The sequence below is a fragment of the Sus scrofa genome, chromosome 13 (genome assembly GCF_000003025.6).
Source record: "Sus scrofa isolate TJ Tabasco breed Duroc chromosome 13, Sscrofa11.1, whole genome shotgun sequence".
In the NCBI taxonomy this organism is placed as follows: domain Eukaryota; kingdom Metazoa; phylum Chordata; class Mammalia; order Artiodactyla; family Suidae; genus Sus; species Sus scrofa.
In genome coordinates this window covers 136,819,099-136,832,485 of record NC_010455.5, presented here as the reverse complement: position 1 = coordinate 136,832,485, position 13,387 = coordinate 136,819,099, and the positions used below count along the sequence as shown (strand labels likewise).

Genomic DNA, 13,387 nt, shown 5'->3' with positions numbered 1-13,387 from the left:
AGGATCCGGCGTTGCTCTGAGCTGTGGTGTAGGTTGCAGATGCGGCTAGTATCTGGAGTTGCTATGGCTGTGGTGTCAACAGCTCAGGTTAGACCCCTAGCCCGGGAACCTCCATATGCGGCAGGTGTGGCCCTAAAAAAGACAAAAATAAATAAAGTTGTCAAGGTCTCATCCTTAAAGCCCCACGGATTGTTCAGAGACCTTGTTGCCTGCTTTTTCTGACTTCTTTAAAGAGCAAGTTGGTGTACTCAAGTTGCAGACTGATCAGAGGGAAAATTTTTTGCATAGGAAAGAAGTGAGCCATTTTGCAGAGCAAATCATTGCTCATCTAAAAGCTGCTTCATTCATTTAACTGATTTTTTTCCCCTAATATAACCTACTTAGTGGGAAAGCGGAGGCAGGAATGCATAAAGCTCTGTCTGTTGGAAATCAATTTAAAACTCAGCGTATCTTCTTACACGCTTAGGCCCAACTCCAATCTCTTATCTCCAGTATAGTCACAGCGATCTTTTCCAAATACAAACTTGTTCACATCTGCTACCTTCCTCCCCACAACCCTCTTAAGATATTGAAATGGCTTTTACAATGTGACTTAGACTAATATGTGTGGTCTTGCCCCTACCTACTTCAGTCTCAGATCACACCATGCTCTCCCTAGACATCCTAGCTTTATCTTAGGTCTTCCAATGAGTGATGAGCCTTTCTGCCACAGGGACTTTGAACATGTTATTCCCTCTGCCTATGATCTCCATCCTACCTTCCTCCTTATGATCTAAATTCTCCATCATTTTCCTTGAATTTCTGGAATTATACCCCTTTGTGCGGTCTCAGTGTACTTCCTCTCATGACATAGACCATAGTAATTTTATATTTACTTGTGCTCTTTCTCTCCCCCATTAGACTACAGGCTTTATAAGACAAGAACAGTATTTTCTTGGTGGTAATGATTTGTTTGAATTGTTTGTGTTTTTCACCCCCATTGCCTGACACATTGCTTAACAGTATGATTCAGTCTGGATCAAACATGGTTTCTCTAGCAAAAGTAATTATTTCAGAACTTAGGACTGTCATGACACAAGCAGAGTTCATTAGAGTCCTGTGAAATTGAAAAACTTGAAAAATGATAAGCATTCTTTTTTAAAACCATTGCTGAATTTGCAGGAAAGTAAAGGGTATCTCCAAAGTGGGAACCAGAAATGGAGAGAGGGCTTGTGCTGGTAATGGTAAAGAATAGTACATTGAAACTAGAACAATCATCAGTTAGTAAAAGTAAAAGCCAGGATTTCTCTGAAGTAAATGCTGATGCCAGTGCTGGGCTGAGAGACTAATCCAGTGAGTTTTCCAGGGCCCTTTTTATTTGGGCACTAATGCCACTGATTTCAAGATATGAATTTGGTGTGTGGGGGGGTGGTCATGGAACATTTAGGCCATAGAAGTTACCTTCCATGCCAAAGAGATTTGCAGACATGATTAAATCAGGGACCCGGAGATGAGATCTTCTTGGATTATCCGGGTGGGTTCCCTGTAATTTAAAAGGGAGGCAGAGAAAGAATCAAACCCAATGGAGTTAGTCAGAAGGGGTGTGACTACAGAAGAAAGAGTGAGATATGGTGGTTCTGGCTTTTTGAGGATGGAGGAAGGAGGCTTCCAAAATCTGGAGAGCACAAGGAAATGGATTCTTCTCTAGAGCCTTCAGAAAGAAATGTAGCCCTGCTAACATCTTGGTTTTAGCCCAGTGAGACCTGTATCAGACTGCTGAACTGTAAGTTAATAAAACTGTGTTATTTTAAGCCACTAAGTTCACGGTAGTGAGTTACAGCAGCAATTGAAAACTCATATAGCTAATAGATCCATATTATAACCAGCCAAAAGCATTTCTAGAGAGGAAGTCTTTCATAATGATGAATGGATCTGTTTACCAGGAAAACAACAATTTTAAACATGTATGCATAATTACATGGCCTCTGTGCTGATATCCCAATCTCTGTAGAGAAAAACATGATTGGATGATGTTAAGAAAGACCTAAATAAATGGAGAGATACTACGTTCGTAGGTTGAAAGACAAAAAGCTAAAGACGGCAGTTTTCCCCAAGTTAATTTATAAATTGCATGCAATCTCAATCAGAATTTCACTAAGTTGTTTTTGTTGTTTGTTTGGATTTTTTGTCAAATTTGAGAAGCAGACTGAGATGTTATGTGGACATGTAAAGGTCCAAAAACTGCCAAGATGTTAGAAGAACTTGCTCTACAAGATATCAAGGTTTATTATAAATTATAGTAATTAGGACTGCATAGTATTAGCATAGGGGTGGCAGATGGATGGATAGAACAGAATAGAGAGCCTAGGAACAGACCCACACATATATAGTGATGTCATGTATGACAGTAGAGAAAAGATGGACATTCCAAGAAATGATGCTGAATCAAGTAGATATTCATATGGGAAAAAAAAATTCTCAACTTCATACTATATGCAAAAATTATTTCTAGACTTAAAATGTGAAAGTCAACATTTAAAACTTTTAGAATTAGTATAGGAGAATATCTTCATGACCTCAAAGTTATGGACAGAATTTTAAAGCAAGATATAAAAAGTACCAACTATAAATGAAAAGATTGCTACATTTGACTGTATCAAAATAAAGGATTTTTGCTCATCAAAGGATAGCATAAAACAAGCCAAAAAAACAGCAAGGTGCAGAGTGGAAGAAGATACTTGCCACACATGTAATTAATAAAGGACTAGTCTTTACAACATATGAAAACTTCAGATCTGTAAGAGATAATCACATTGAAAAAATGGGTGAAAGACTTGAATGGGAACCTTACCAAAGAAAAAGTATAAATGATCAGCAAGTGTATGCAAATTGACATATAAAGTATATCTAACATATAAAGTATAAGCAAAAAGTGCCCAACCTCTTATTAATCAGGGAAATGAAAATTATAACCACAGTGAGATACCATTAGCCATCCTCCAGAATGGGCTGAAATGAAACAATCTGATAACACCAGTTGATGGTGGAGGTGTAGTATGGAGAAACAGAAAGACTCCAGGTGAGTTGGTACATTCATGTTGCAAAACAGTTTGGCATTATCTAGGAAAGTCAAAGCTGCACATACCCCATGACTGTTTTTCTAATGCCAGGTTGATATCCTTAAAGAGCTCCTAGGATACATATACCGGAATATTCAAAGCAGTATTGTTAGTTATAATTCCACACTGAATACAACACAACATCTATCTATGGTAGAATAATTAAATAAATTGTGAGATATCTTAAAATGGAATACTTTACAGTAATGTAAATGAACAAATTGCAGCTCTATTTAGTTGTAACATGGAGAAATCTCAAACAATATTGAGTAAAAGAAGAAGTAAGGCACAGGCTGTATACAGTATGATTCACTCATTTCAAGTTCATAATCAGGCTAAATGAAATTATATTGTTTAAGAGATTCATACACAAGTGGTAAAACAAATGAAGAAGAGCAAAGAAATTATTATCACAAAAGTCAGGATAGTGGTTAATGGATAGTGGGGAGGGAAGAGTTTATGACCAAGAGGGGACAAGTAGCAGGGATCGGGAGATGGCAGGGGAAGAAGTTAGGGGAGTAATGGAAATACTTTATTTTTTTACCTGAATGGTGGTTATTATAGGTTTTCCCTTAGTGATAATTCGTTAAGATGTATATTTATGTTTTGGGCATTTTTGCTTATACTTTATATGTTAGATATGCTCGATATGCCAAATACATGTTCATGACATAAAATAAAAATAAGGAGTAATCCCGATAGCAGGAAATATGATGGTCTGCATCAGGATGATCATCAAAGAATCTGCTGTAATTAATCTGGGCATAATAAAGATGTTAAGGGAAGCTGCTGAGGCAAAGCCCTGGAGACCTATAGTGGCTGTATTTGTATCCTATGATCCTCATCCCTCTGACTACAGAAAGGAATGCCTAGATGGATGGTAAGACTATACAACAAAGCAGTGACAAGTTTGTCACACATTCAGGATAGTGGATACTTCTGGACTGGAGCTAGGCACCTGACCCAGGAACAACTGATGGCGAGGCACCTCTCTCTGTCACCTTTTCATCTCTGTAAAAAAGGCATCTTCCATACAAAAAGGTTATGTACTAATTAGATTTCCAGCTTCCTAAACAGTGGAGACCAATACTGGCTGGTTAGGGAGAAAAGGAGTCAGTTGAAAGGACATTGGCTAGCTCACAAAACTGATGGAAAAGCTGAAGAATAAGGCTTGGAACATTGACAGGAGCCAAGGGAAATAATGCATCTAAAAATAAAGACTAAATCAATACACAGGAAGAATCTGGTTGGTATCCAACAACTTCTGTCATCAGCATAGCCACTATTGGACATTGGAGGCTGCCATTATTGCTTCTCTACCAGTTCTGGAAAGATTCTGAACTGCCATTAACTTCTCTGTGTTACGCTAGAGTCAAGGTCTTAATTGAAATTCCCTCCAAATAGTCAGTGTGTTTAGATACCGAGTGGCCAAAAATGAAAAACACCTATCACAAGGTATATCAGAAATAAACATATCTGGCCCCTCGAGGAGGAGGAAAGAGTAATGTGACTCAGATCTGTGAAATTCTTTGTGCCGTATTTTAACTAGAGGATGAGAGTTTGTGCACAGAGTCATTGACTTGAAAGGCAGCCAGGCCGACTCTTCCTTCTGCCCTGTAGTGCGTCATTCTCTCTTTTTTAGTTTCTCTGCCCTTAATTGGGAATGGGGGCAGGGATGTAACTCTGATCAGCCCTGTGCTACTGGCCAGGCTGTCTTCAATTCAGGAAGGTGGGTATCCACATGTTAGCAGACTTCATGAGTGGCCATGCACCTGAAAACATACCCTTATAAGGCTCTGTGTTAATGGCCAGATTGGAGATGATGGTGAGGTCATTCCCCGCCTTCCTGAATTGACCTAGTTTCCTTATCATACAAAAACCTGGAGAAAAGGAGCAGTGGTGGGTGATAGGATTCAAAGTGTAAGTTCCACTCTAAACTTCAAGTTATCCCATGGAATGGCCAGTGATGTGACCTAACATGAAAAGGTTGTATCACATTATTCTTTTGAGAGTTTGAGTTTGGGGAAACTGAGACCTGAGCAGATGTGGAGAGAGGAGACCCTCTGAGAGACTGTGAGGTAGCTGCCTTAGTACTTGATGACTCTGTAACCAGCTTCAGGCCATTCATTTCCTGTTTCTGAACACACCAATGACGATCAGTCATATTTATGAACAAATGATGGTTAAAATAATGAGATAGGATGCCTTCTTTTTTCTTCTTCATAATGTCAGAGATAAAAATAATAACTGTTGGCAAGGCTGTAAGGACATGGGTATTCTTTTTTTATGGCTGCACCCATGGCATATGGAAGTTCTTGAGCCAGGGATTGAATCTGAGCTGCAGCTGAGGCAACATCAGATGAACCCACTGTACAGGCCCAGGGGTCAAACCCATACCTCTGCAGTGACCTGAGCCACTGCAGTTGGTTTCTTAACCCCCTGCAACATGGGAGCTCCAGGACATGGGTAATCTTAAACTTTGCTACTGAATGTGTAGGCTGATAGATACACTGTCTGGAAGGCAGCTTGGCAATACATACTAAACCTTCAAACTATGAATGTCCTTTGACCCAACAGTTACACTTCTTTGGACTTTATCTTCAGGAATTTAGGATGTGAAAAAAGATTTAGTTACAAATGCTCATCACAATGCTATTACAATATCAAACAGTTATAAACAATCTAAGGGTCCAGCAGTACAGATTGGTTAAATTATGATAGAGGTTTAAAATAGTAAAGATTCAGACAGTAAAAATGATTTTGCAGAAGCTTAAAATGTGTGTGTGTACTTGTAGTAGTACAAGCATGAGAGAAATTGTAAGCAAAGAACAAATGTGGTAAAATGATGTCACTATTAAGTCAGAAACCATGAAAGATCTGATTTTTTTTTTTTGTACTTGCAAGCTAACAAGGTAGTCTGCCACACACACATGCACACACGTACGCACACATGTTTTTCATATATATTTTTCTTTTAGGGATCAGCAGCAGCAAGGGGCCCCCCAGATTTTCATCCCTGGAGACCATTAGTGCCAATTCTTGGAGCCTTCCTCCCAAAGAATAGCCTCAAGGCATTGCTCTCTCTTCTTGAACTAACTCAAGTGTCAGTACCCTGTGGTGAGGGAGCTGGCCTCTCCACCCAAGTCCCTCAGTGGGAAACACACATGGGCTGGGGTTTGGTCCAGGTGGGTGGAGTTTAGGGTTTCTTAGGAAGGAAAGCAGGGCAGAGCTTGATCCCTCAGGGTACATTTTATGACTTAAGGTATGTGTGTGGTGGTTAGTCTGGGTCAAGATGGAGGGGCAAGAAGAGAATGTGTATATGTATATGTTTATATATATATAATGTACATGTTACTTATGTATATATGTATATTATTATATGTATATATAAACAACAAGCCCTCTGAGTCAGAAACAAAAACAGTTTATCATTTGTGACAAAAGCAGCAGCCAGAACAACAGCTTATATTGGTTCCCAAGCCCCATCCACACAGGTCAACAAAGTGGGGGCCATACGGTACCTGCATTTGCAGGAGGGTGTATTTCAAGAGAGGAATCCTGAAATTAGGAAACTCTGATCTTCTATATGGCTGCTGATGACCTGCCTATCCTGCCCTCCCAAAAGAGGGAAACTTCATCTTTATTCTAGAATGTAAGCCAGTCTTCTTTAAGAGGGGAAGGAAAGGTCTTTATCTTTACTATTCCAAACTATCTCTGGGGAGAGAAACACGTCTAAGCTTTACTATGCAGAAATATCTCTCTGGGGGAGGAAAAAAATCTTTTATCCTGTACTCTCTTGGTCTCAGTGTCTGGGACCCTGCGAATTGAACTGAGAAAAGATTAACAGGAGAAAAAAGGCTTATTTCATATACATACAGGGGCATCACAGAAATAAAATGAAAACCCCAAAGAGGTAGTCAAATAGTATTATATACTGTTTTATCGAAGAGCAATAAATTTGTGGAGAAGTGACAAAACAAAAGAAAAGGCGTTTAGGTTTTTATGGGCAGTAAATTTTGGTATGGTAAACATGTGGGGAAAACTAATAGAAGATAAAGGTTATTTTTAGTAAAGTTTGTTATGTAGCTGCCATCTCTGGCCTGAGATAAGTTTAGCGTCCTGTCTGGTGATTAAGAGTTATTCTCCTCTTCCTTGTATATGAGAGAGGAGACACATTAACAAAGGGAAATTTATGCCATGCTTTTAGGCAAAAAGGAGGATAGAGAGCTTTTCTGCATCTGCTGTTTTTTTTACTTGCCTTCAGCTCAAAATAGTCTGTATGTCAAAGTGGGGTATTTTGGGGTGGTACATTCTGATCCCCTTCAACTCCTTATACAAATATTCTTGACTTGATTGTAAATGCCATTGATCAGAAGACTCTGTGCTGAAAAGTGAGATGTTCAGAGTGAATCATTGCCCCTACAATATTCTACATGAAGGGTTTAAAGGTGTTTACTGAACTATTCATATCAAACATTCTCCAAATTTGAGAAAAATTAAAACAAAATTTGGGGAAATAATAATGCAGAGATGCATTTGATGTGGAAATTGTTTAGAATATATTAAGTAGAAATAATACATCATGTGTAGTAGGATCTCATTTTATAAAAAGTATATTTGTCTATAAAAAAAATCTGGAAGGAGATTTACCAATATATTTTTTTTACATTTTAAAAATTATAGTTGATTTACAATGTTAGTCAATTTCTGCTATGAAGCAAAGTGACCCAGTCATACATACCATTATATTATTAGTGTTTATCTCTGGTTGAGTAAGGGCATTTGCTTCTTTTTTTAAAAAAATTTATATGTATTTTTATATGTATTTTCCAATGAGTGGCTTTTTCTTCTTCTTCTTCTTCTTCTTCTTCTTCTTCTTCTTCTTCTTCTTCTTTTTAGGGCTGCACCCGCGGGATATGGAGGTTCTCAGGCTAGGAGTCAAATTGGACCTGTAGCAGCTGGCCTATGCCACAGCCACAGCCATGCCAGATCGGAGCTGCGGCTGTGACCTACATCACAGATCACAGCAATGCCAGATCCTTAACCCACTGAGCAAGGCCAGGGGTGGAACCTCCATCCTCATGGATGCTAGTCAGATTTGTTAACTGCTGAGCCACTATGGGAACTCCTCCAATCAGTGGTTTTTTGAGTAAATTTTTTATTTAACTTTATCAAAAATGAGTCTTTGTCTTTTTTAAAAAAATCGTATTGGTGTATTGGAGTTCCCACTGTGGTGCAACAGGATCAGCAGCATCTCTGTAGCACCAGGACACAGGTTTGATGTACAGTCCATCACAGTGAGTTAAAGGATCCAGCATTGTTGCAACTGTTGTTTAGGTCACAACTGTGGTTCAGATCTGATCTCTGGCTTGGAGATTCCCTATGTTGCAAGGCAGACAAATAACAAACAAAAATTTTATTGGCATATAATTGATTTACAATCTTGTATTAGCTTCAGATGAATCAGTTATACATATACACATATCCATTCTTTTTAATTTCTTTTCCTATATACGCCATCACAGAGTATTGAGATTTCCCTGTGTTATGCAGTAGGTTCTTAGTACTTAGCAGTTTTGTACACAGCGGTGTGTGTGTGCCAATCCCAACCTCCCAATTTATCCCTCCACCATCCCCCATGTTTCCCCTTTGGTAACCATAAATTTCGTTTCAAAATCTTTGAGTCTGTTTCTGTTTTGAGAAGTTCCTTTGTATCATTTTTATTAGATACTACATATTAGTGACCTCATATGACATTTGTCTTTCTCTTTGTCTAGGTCCATCCACGTTGCTGCAGATGGCATTATTTTGTTCTTTTTTACCGCCTAGTAACATTCTGTTGTATCTAAGTACCACAACTTTTTAATCCATTCCTCTGTTGATGGACATTAGGTTGCTTCCATGTCTTGACTATTGTAAACAATGCTGCTATGAACATTGTGGTGCTTGTGTCTTTTTGAATTAGAGTTTTTCTCCAGACATATGCCCAGGAGTGGGATTGCCGGATCATATGGTAGTTCTGTTTAATTTTTTTAAGAAACCTCCATACTGTACTCCTTAGTGATTGCATCAATTTGTATTCCCATCAACAGTGTAGGAGGGTTCCCTTTTCTCTACACCCTCTATAGCATTTATTGTAGACTTTTTTTTTTTTTTTTTTTTGTCTTTTTGCCTTTTCTAGGGCTGCTACCACGGCATATGGAGGTTCCCAGACTAGGGGTCTAATTGGGGCTGTAGCCACCGGCCTATGCCAGAGCCACAGCAATGTGGGATCCGAGCCACGTCTGCAACCTACACCACAGCTCACTGCAACGCCAGATTCTTAACCACCGAGCAAGGCCAAGGATCAAACCCGAAACCTCATGGTTCCTAGTCGGATTTGTTAACCACTACACCACGACAGGAAATCCTATTGTAGACTTTTTGATGATGGCCATTTTGACTGGTATGAGGTGAGACCTCGTTAAAGTTTTAATTTGCATTTCTCTAATAGTGATGTTGAGCATCTTTTCATGTGCTCTTTGGCCATCTATATGTCTTCCTGGGAGAAATATCTATTTAGATGTTCTCATTTTTTGATTCAGTTGTTTCCTTTTTTGATACAAAGCTGTATAAAGTATATTTTTGAGATTAATCCCTTGTTGGTTGCTTCATTTGCAAAGTTTTTCTCCCATTCTGTGTGTTGTCTCTTTGGGGTTTTTTGGTTTTTTTAATGGTTTCCTTTGCTGTGCAACATCTTTTAAGTTTACTCAGCTCCCATTTGTTTATTTTTGTTTTTATTTTCATTACTCTGGGAGGTGGATACAAAAAAGTATTGCTGCTGTTTATGTCACAGGAGTGTTCTGCCTATATTTTCCTCTAAGAGTTTTATATATCTGGCCTTACATTTAGGTCTTTAATCCATTCTGAGTTTATTTTTGTGCATGGTGTAGGAGACTGTTCTAATTTTATTATTTTATGCATAGCAGTCCAGTTTTCCCAGCACCACTTATTGAAGAGGCTCTCTTTTCTCCACTGTATGCTCTTGCCTCTTTTGTCTTAGATTAATTGACCATAGATGTGTGGGTTTATTTCTGGGCTTTCTATCCTATTCCACTGATGTTTATTTCTGTTGTTGTGCCAGTACCATACTGTTTTGATAACTGCTTTCTAATATACCATGAAGTCAGGGAGCCTGATTCCTCCAGCCCTGTTTTTTTTTTTTCAAGATTGCTTTGGTGATTCGGGGTCTGTTTGTGTCACCTGTGATTTCCTCCATCAATGTCTTACAGTTTTTGGAGTACAGATCTTTTGGGTCTTTTGCCTCTTTAGGTAGGTTTATTCCTATGTACTTTATTCTTTTTGATGTGAAGGTAAATGGGATTGTTTCCTTAATTTCTCTTTCTAATCTTTGTATTGTATAGAAATGCAAGAGATTTCTATGTATTAATTTTGTGTCCTGCAATTTTACTGAATTCATTGATGAGCTCTAGTGGTTTTCTGGTACCATCTTTAAGATTTTCTATATGTAGTATCATGTCATGTCTTAGGCAAACAGTGACAGTATTACTTCTTTTCCAATTGGTATTCTTTTTATTTCTTTTTCTTCTCTGATTCCTATGGCAAGGACTTCCAAATCTATGTTGCATAAAAGTGATGACAGTAGACATCTTTTATCTTGTTCCTGATCTTATTTGAAATGCTTTTGGATTTTTACCATTGAGAATGATGTTAGCTGTGAGTTTGTTATATATGGCCTTTATTATGTTGAGGAGGTTCTCTCTCTACTCACTTTCTGGAGAGCTTTTTTAATCAAAAATGGGTGTTGAATTTTGTCAGGAGCTTTTTCTGTATCCGGATGACCATATGATTTTTATTCAGTTTGTTAATGTCAAATCAAATTTTTATTCAGTTTGATTTGAGGATATTGAACAATCCTTGCATCCCTGGGATAAACCCCATTTGATTATGGCGTATGATCCTTTTAATGTATTGTTGGATTTGGTTTGCTAATATTTGGGGGATTTTTTTGCGTCTATATTCATCAGTGTTATTGGTCTGTAATTTTCTTTTTTTGTGGTCTTTGGTTTTGGTATCAGGGTGATGGTGGCCTCATAGAATGAGCTTGGGAGTGTTCCTTCCTCTGAAATTTATCTCTTCAAAGAACCAGCATTTAGTTTCATTGATCTTTTCTGTTTTCTTCATGTCTATCTCATTTATTTCTGCTCTGATCTTTGTGATTTCTTTCCTTCTACCAACTTTGGGTTGTGTTTGTTCTTCTTTCTCTAGTTGCTTTAGGTGTAAATTTATGTTGTTCATTTGGGATTTTTCTTTTCCTGAGGTGAGATTATATTGCTATAAAACTTCCCTCTTAGAACTACTTTTGCTGCATCCCATACGTTTGGGATCATTGTGTCTTCATTGTCATTTGTCTCTAGATACTTTTTGATTTCTTCTTTGGTTTATTCAGTGAGCCATTGGCTGTTTAGTGGCATATTCCACGTGTTTCTGTTTTTTTTTTTTTTTTTTGCAGTTTTTTTCTTGTGGTTGATTTCTAATCTCATAGCATTATGGTCAGAAAAAATTATTGACATGATTTCAATTTTCTTAAATTTACTGAGGCTTGATTTGTTGCCTAGGATGTAGTCTATCCTGGAGAATGTTCCATGTGCACTTGAGAAGAAAGTGTATTCTGTTGCCTTCAGCTGAAATGTTATATAAATATCAAATAAGTCTGTCTAGTCTAATGTGTCATATAAGACATGTTTTCTTTTTCCTTTATTTTTACGGCCGTGCCCATGGCATATGAAGGTTCCCAGGCTAGGGGTCAAATTAGAGTCGTAGCTGCCAGCCTGTGCCACAGCCACAGCAGTGCAGGATCTGAGCTGTGTCTGTGGCCCACACCACAGCCAATGGCAACGCCAGATCCCCAACCCACTGAGCAAGCCCAGGGATCGAACCCACATCCTCATGGATGCTAGTCAGATTCGTTAACTGCTGAGCCACAATGGGGGCTCCATGTGTTTCTTTATTGATATTTCTGTCTGGATGATCTGTTCATTGCTGAAAGTGGGGTGTTAAAGTTCCCCACTATTATTGTATTATTGTCAATTTCTCCTTTTGAGGCTGTTAGCAGTTGCCTTATATGTTGAGGTTCTCCTATGTTGGGTGCATATATATTTGCAATTGTTACATCTTCATCTTAGATTGATCCCTTGATCATTAGATAGTGTCCTTCTTTGTCTTTTGTAACTTTTTTTTTTTTTTAAGGCCTATTTTGTCTGAAGGAGTATTGCTCCTTCAGCTTTCTTTTGATTTCCATTTGCATGCAATACCTTCTTCCATCCCCTCACTTTCAGTCTCTATGTGTCCCCTCACTTTTCAGTCTGTATGTGTCCACAGTGGGTCTCTTATAGACAGCATATATACTGGTCTTGTTTGTGTATCCATTCAGCTACTCTCTGTTTTTGGATTGCAGCATTTAATCCATTTACATTCAAGGTAATTATCAGTATGTATGTACTTATTGCAGTTTTGTTGTTCTGTCTTCTAATGAGAGATATCAGTGATGTGTTGGTTTTTTCTCCCCCCAATCTTGGATATGCTTAAACATCCCAGAAAGGCAGGAGAGGGGAGAGAGTTAAAGAAAGATAAAGACAGCATGGGGGAGGTAAAGAGGAAGGAAATGTAGAAGAGACAGGGCTGGGAGGATTTTTCAAATGAAATACTGATCAATATGAACTCCCTTATCTACCTCCATTACAGAATAAGTAAATCTTTTTATATTTTTGTATGAGTTGAATTTTTGGTTTGAGACTCAAATGGAAGAGAAGGGAATGGCAATATATGTTACATCTGGGGTGCTTCCTAGCATTTTCAAACTAAAGTGTAATGCCTAGCCATATTTAGGGTTAAGTCATTACCTGGAGTAGTGATTTTCAAGCTCTTGAAGATTATTGAGGATCCTAAAAACGTTTTATTTGTGTGGCTTATAACTGTTTATTATCCATATTAGAAATTAAAACTGAAAAAATTTAAATCACAAGAATATATAAGCTGTTAGAGTGATGACATCACATATCGTGAAGCTTCTGGAAAACTCTATGAATGAATGAGAGTAGAAAAAGCAAATAACAGGTTAATATTTCTATTAAAAGAGTTTTGTCCTCCTAGTCTTCTTGAAAGGGTCTTGGGAAGCCCCATGAGCTGTGAACCACACTTTGAGAACCACTGATCTAGAGAACTAATACTTTGTTAGGTACTATACAGATGTCCACTTCTGATCTGTTTTCTGTATTCTGTAGCATCCA

The 13,387-nt window shown here is 38.1% G+C and overlaps 1 long non-coding RNA gene across 4 annotated transcripts in view; it reads left to right on the top strand.

Annotated features, from left to right (window-relative positions):
* Window positions 1-13,387, top strand: part of LOC102157484 — a 33,359-nt gene that overhangs the window by 1,566 nt on the left and 18,406 nt on the right. The window lies entirely within an intron of this gene.